Genomic DNA, 6000 nt, shown 5'->3' on the forward strand with positions numbered 1-6000 from the left:
CTGATGTCCAGGTGGACGGCACCTTCCTACTGAGGACCAGTGGCCATGAGCCTGATGTCCAGGTGGACGGCAGCCTTCCTACTGAGGACCAGTGGCCATGAGCCTGATGTCCAGGTGGACAGCAGCCTTCCTACTGAGGATCAGTGGCCATGAGCCTGATGTCCAGGTGGACAGCAGCCTTCCTACTGAGGATCAGTGGCCATGAGCCTGATGTCCAGGTGGACAGCAGCCTTCCTACTGAGGACCAGTGGCCATGAGCCTGATGTCCAGGTGGACAGCAGCCTTCCTACTGAGGACCAGTGGCCATGAGCCTGATGTCCAGGTGGACGGCAGCCTTCCTACTGAGGATCAGTGGCCATGAGCCTGATGTCCAGGTGGACGGCAGCCTTCCTACTGAGGACCAGTGGCCATGAGCCTGATGTCCAGGTGGACAGCAGCCTTCCTACTGAGGACCAGTGGCCATGAGCCTGATGTCCAGGTGGACAGCAGCCTTCCTACTGAGGACCAGTGGCCATGAGCCTGATGTCCAGGTGGACGGCAGCCTTTTTACTGAGGACCAGTGGCCATGAGCCTGATGTCCAGGTGGACGGCAGCCTTTTTACTGAGGACCAGTGGCCATGAGCCTGATGTCCAGGTGGACGGCAGCCTTCCTACTGAGGACCAGTGGCCATGAGCCTGATGTCCAGGTGGACGGCAGCCTTCCTACTGAGGACCAGTGGCCATGAGCCTGATGTCCAGGTGGACGGCAGCCTTCCTACTGAGGACCAGTGGCCATGAGCCTGATGTCCAGGTGGACGGCAGCCTTCCTACTGAGGACCAGTGGCCATGAGCCTGATGTCCAGGTGGACGGCAGCCTTTTTACTGAGGACCAGTGGCCATGAGCCTGATGTCCAGGTGGGCGGCAGCCTTTTTACTGAGGACCAGTGGCCATGAGCCTGATGTCCAGGTGGACGGCAGCCTTTTTACTGAGGACCAGTGGCCATGAGCCTGATGTCCAGGTGGACGGCAGCCTTTTTACTGAGGACCAGTGGCCATGAGCCTGATGTCCAGGTGGGCGGCAGCCTTTTTACTGAGGACCAGTGGCCATGAGTCTGATGTCCATGTGGACAGCAGCCTTCCTAATGAGGACCAGTGGCCATGAGCCTGATGTCCAGGTGGGCGGCAGCCTTCCCACTGAGGACCAGTGGCCATGAGCCTGATGTCCAGGTGGACGGCAGCCTTCCTACTGAGGACCAGTGGCCATGAGCCTGATGTCCAGGTGGGCGGCACCTTCCTACTGAGGACCAGTGGCCATGAGCCTGATGTCCAGGTGGACAGCAGCCTTCCTACTGAGGACCAGTGGCCATGAGCCTGATGTCCAGGTGGACAGCAGCCTTCCTACTGAGGATCAGTGGCCATGAGCCTGATGTCCAGGTGGACAGCAGCCTTCCTACTGAGGATCAGTGGCCATGAGCCTGGTGTCCAGGTGGACAGCAGCCTTCCTACTGAGGACCAGTGGCCATGAGCCTGATGTCCAGGTGGACAGCAGCCTTCCTACTGAGGACCAGTGGCCATGAGCCTGATGTCCAGGTGGACGGCAGCCTTCCTACTGAGGATCAGTGGCCATGAGCCTGATGTCCAGGTGGGCGGCAGCCTTCCTACTGAGGACCAGTGGCCATGAGCCTGATGTCCAGGTGGACGGCAGCCTTCCTACTGAGGACCAGTGACCATGAGCCTGATGTCCAGGTGGACGGCAGCCTTCCTACTGAGGACCAGTGACCATGAGCCTGATGTCCAGGTGGACGGCAGCCTTCCTACTGAGGACCAGTGGCCATGAGCCTGATGTCCAGGTGGACGGCAGCCTTCCTACTGAGGACCAGTGGCCATGAGCCTGATGTCCAGGTGGACAGCAGCCTTCCTACTGAGGACCAGTGGCCATGAGCCTGATGTCAAGGTGGACGGCAGCCTTCCCACTGAGGACCAGTGGCCATGAGCCTGATGTCCAGGTGGACGGCACCTTCCTACTGAGGATCAGTGGCCATGAGCCTGATGTCCAGGTGGACGGCAGCCTTTTTACTGAGGACCAGTGGCCATGAGCCTGATGTCCAGGTGGACGGCACCTTCCTACTGAGGACCAGTGACCATGAGCCTGATGTCCAGGTGGACAGCAGCCTTCCTACTGAGGACCAGTGGCCATGAGCCTGATGTCCAGGTGGACGGCAGCCTTCCTACTGAGGACCAGTGGCCATGAGCCTGATGTCCAGGTGGACGGCACCTTCCCACTGAGGACCAGTGGCCATGAGCCTGATGTCCAGGTGGACGGCAGCCTTCCTACTGAGGACCAGTGGCCATGAGCCTGATGTCCAGGTGGACGGCAGCCTTTTTACTGAGGACCAGTGGCCATGAGCCTGATGTCCAGGTGGACGGCAGCCTTCTTACTGAGGACCAGTGGCCATGAGCCTGATGTCCAGGTGGGCGGCAGCCTTCCTAATGAGGACCAGTGACCATGAGCCTGATGTCCAGGTGGACGGCAGCCTTCCTACTGAAGACCAGTGGCCATGAGCCTGATGTCCAGGTGGGCGGCAGCCTTCCCACTGAGGACCAGTGGCCATGAGCCTGATGTCCAGGTGGACAGCAGCCTTCCTACTGAGGACCAGTGGCCATGAGCCTGATGTCCAGGTGGGCGGCAGCCTTTTTACTGAGGACCAGTGGCCATGAGCCTGGTGTCCAGGTGGACAGCAGCCTTCCCACTGAGGACCAGTGACCATGAGCCTGATGTCCAGGTGGACGGCACCTTCCTACTGAGGACCAGTGGCCATGAGCCTGATGTCCAGGTGGACGGCAGCCTTCCTACTGAGGACCAGTGGCCATGAGCCTGATGTCCAGGTGGACAGCAGCCTTCCTACTGAGGACCAGTGGCCATGAGCCTGATGTCCAGGTGGACGGCAGCCTTCCTACTGAGGACCAGTGGCCATGAGCCTGATGTCCAGGTGGGCGGCAGCCTTCCTACTGAGGACCAGTGGCCATGAGCCTGATGTCCAGGTGGACGGCAGCCTTTTTACTGAGGACCAGTGGCCATGAGCCTGATGTCCAGGTGGACGGCAGCCTTCCTACTGAGGACCAGTGGCCATGAGCCTGATGTCCAGGTGGACAGCAGCCTTCCTAATGAGGACCAGTGGCCATGAGCCTGATGTCCAGGTGGACAGCAGCCTTCCTACTGAGGATCAGTGGCCATGAGCCTGATGTCCAGGTGGACAGCAGCCTTCCTACTGAGGACCAGTGGCCATGAGCCTGATGTCCAGGTGGACGGCAGCCTTCCTACTGAGGACCAGTGGCCATGAGCCTGATGTCCAGGTGGACGGCAGCCTTCTTACTGAGGACCAGTGGCCATGAGCCTGATGTCCAGGTGGACGGCAGCCTTCCTACTGAGGACCAGTGGCCATGAGCCTGATGTCCAGGTGGACAGCAGCCTTCCTACTGAGGACCAGTGGCCATGAGCCTGATGTCCAGGTGGACAGCAGCCTTCCTACTGAGGACCAGTGGCCATGAGCCTGATGTCCAGGTGGACGGCAGCCTTCCCACTGAGGACCAGTGGCCATGAGCCTGATGTCCAGGTGGACGGCAGCCTTCCCACTGAGGACCAGTGGCCATGAGCCTGATGTCCAGGTGGACGGCAGCCTTCCCACTGAGGACCAGTGGCCATGAGCCTGATGTCCAGGTGGACGGCAGCCTTCCCACTGAGGACCAGTGGCCATGAGCCTGATGTCCAGGTGGACGGCAGCCTTCCCACTGAGGACCAGTGGCCATGAGCCTGATGTCCAGGTGGACGGCAGCCTTCCCACTGAGGACCAGTGGCCATGAGCCTGATGTCCAGGTGGACGGCACCTTCCTAATGAGGACCAGTGGCCATGAGCCTGATGTCCAGGTGGACGGCAGCCTTCCTACTGAGGACCAGTGGCCATGAGCCTGATGTCCAGGTGGACAGCAGCCTTTTTACTGAGGACCAGTGGCCATGAGCCTGATGTCCAGGTGGACAGCAGCCTTCCCACTGAGGACCAGTGGCCATGAGCCTGATGTCCAGGTGGACGGCAGCCTTCCCACTGAGGACCAGTGGCCATGAGCCTGATGTCCAGGTGGACGGCAGCCTTCCCACTGAGGACCAGTGGCCATGAGCCTGATGTCCAGGTGGACGGCAGCCTTCCTACTGAGGACCAGTGGCCATGAGCCTGATGTCCAGGTGGACAGCAGCCTTCCTACTGAGGACCAGTGGCCATGAGCCTGATGTCCAGGTGGACGGCAGCCTTCCCACTGAGGACCAGTGGCCATGAGCCTGATGTCCAGGTGGACAGCAGCCTTCCTACTGAGGACCAGTGGCCATGAGCCTGATGTCCAGGTGGACGGCAGCCTTCCCACTGAGGACCAGTGGCCATGAGCCTGATGTCCAGGTGGACGGCAGCCTTCCCACTGAGGACCAGTGGCCATGAGCCTGATGTCCAGGTGGACGGCACCTTCCTAATGAGGACCAGTGGCCATGAGCCTGATGTCCAGGTGGACGGCAGCCTTCCTACTGAGGACCAGTGGCCATGAGCCTGATGTCCAGGTGGACAGCAGCCTTTTTACTGAGGACCAGTGGCCATGAGCCTGATGTCCAGGTGGACAGCAGCCTTCCTACTGAGGACCAGTGGCCATGAGCCTGATGTCCAGGTGGACGGCAGCCTTCCCACTGAGGACCAGTGGCCATGAGCCTGATGTCCAGGTGGACGGCACCTTCCTACTGAGGACCAGTGGCCATGAGCCTGATGTCCAGGTGGACAGCAGCCTTCCTACTGAGGATCAGTGGCCATGAGCCTGATGTCCAGGTGGACAGCAGCCTTCCTACTGAGGATCAGTGGCCATGAGCCTGATGTCCAGGTGGACGGCAGCCTTCCTACTGAGGATCAGTGGCCATGAGCCTGATGTCCAGGTGGACGGCACCTTCCTACTGAGGACCAGTGGCCATGAGCCTGATGTCCAGGTGGACGGCAGCCTTCCTACTGAGGACCAGTGGCCATGAGCCTGATGTCCAGGTGGACAGCAGCCTTCCTACTGAGGATCAGTGGCCATGAGCCTGATGTCCAGGTGGACAGCAGCCTTCCTACTGAGGATCAGTGGCCATGAGCCTGATGTCCAGGTGGACAGCAGCCTTCCTACTGAGGACCAGTGGCCATGAGCCTGATGTCCAGGTGGACAGCAGCCTTCCTACTGAGGACCAGTGGCCATGAGCCTGATGTCCAGGTGGACGGCAGCCTTCCTACTGAGGATCAGTGGCCATGAGCCTGATGTCCAGGTGGACGGCAGCCTTCCTACTGAGGACCAGTGGCCATGAGCCTGATGTCCAGGTGGACAGCAGCCTTCCTACTGAGGACCAGTGGCCATGAGCCTGATGTCCAGGTGGACAGCAGCCTTCCTACTGAGGACCAGTGGCCATGAGCCTGATGTCCAGGTGGACGGCAGCCTTTTTACTGAGGACCAGTGGCCATGAGCCTGATGTCCAGGTGGACGGCAGCCTTTTTACTGGGGACCAGTGGCCATGAGCCTGATGTCCAGGTGGACGGCAGCCTTCCTACTGAGGACCAGTGGCCATGAGCCTGATGTCCAGGTGGACGGCAGCCTTCCTACTGAGGACCAGTGGCCATGAGCCTGATGTCCAGGTGGACGGCAGCCTTCCTACTGAGGACCAGTGGCCATGAGCCTGATGTCCAGGTGGACGGCAGCCTTCCTACTGAGGACCAGTGGCCATGAGCCTGATGTCCAGGTGGACGGCAGCCTTTTTACTGAGGACCAGTGGCCATGAGCCTGATGTCCAGGTGGGCGGCAGCCTTTTTACTGAGGACCAGTGGCCATGAGCCTGATGTCCAGGTGGACGGCAGCCTTTTTACTGAGGACCAGTGGCCATGAGCCTGATGTCCAGGTGGACGGCAGCCTTTTTACTGAGGACCAGTGGCCATGAGCCTGATGTCCAGGTGGGCGGCAGCCTTTTTA

Source organism: Spermophilus citellus, assembly GCF_964194105.1.
Source record: "Spermophilus citellus genome assembly, chromosome: 5".
NCBI classification, from domain to species: domain Eukaryota; kingdom Metazoa; phylum Chordata; class Mammalia; order Rodentia; family Sciuridae; genus Spermophilus; species Spermophilus citellus.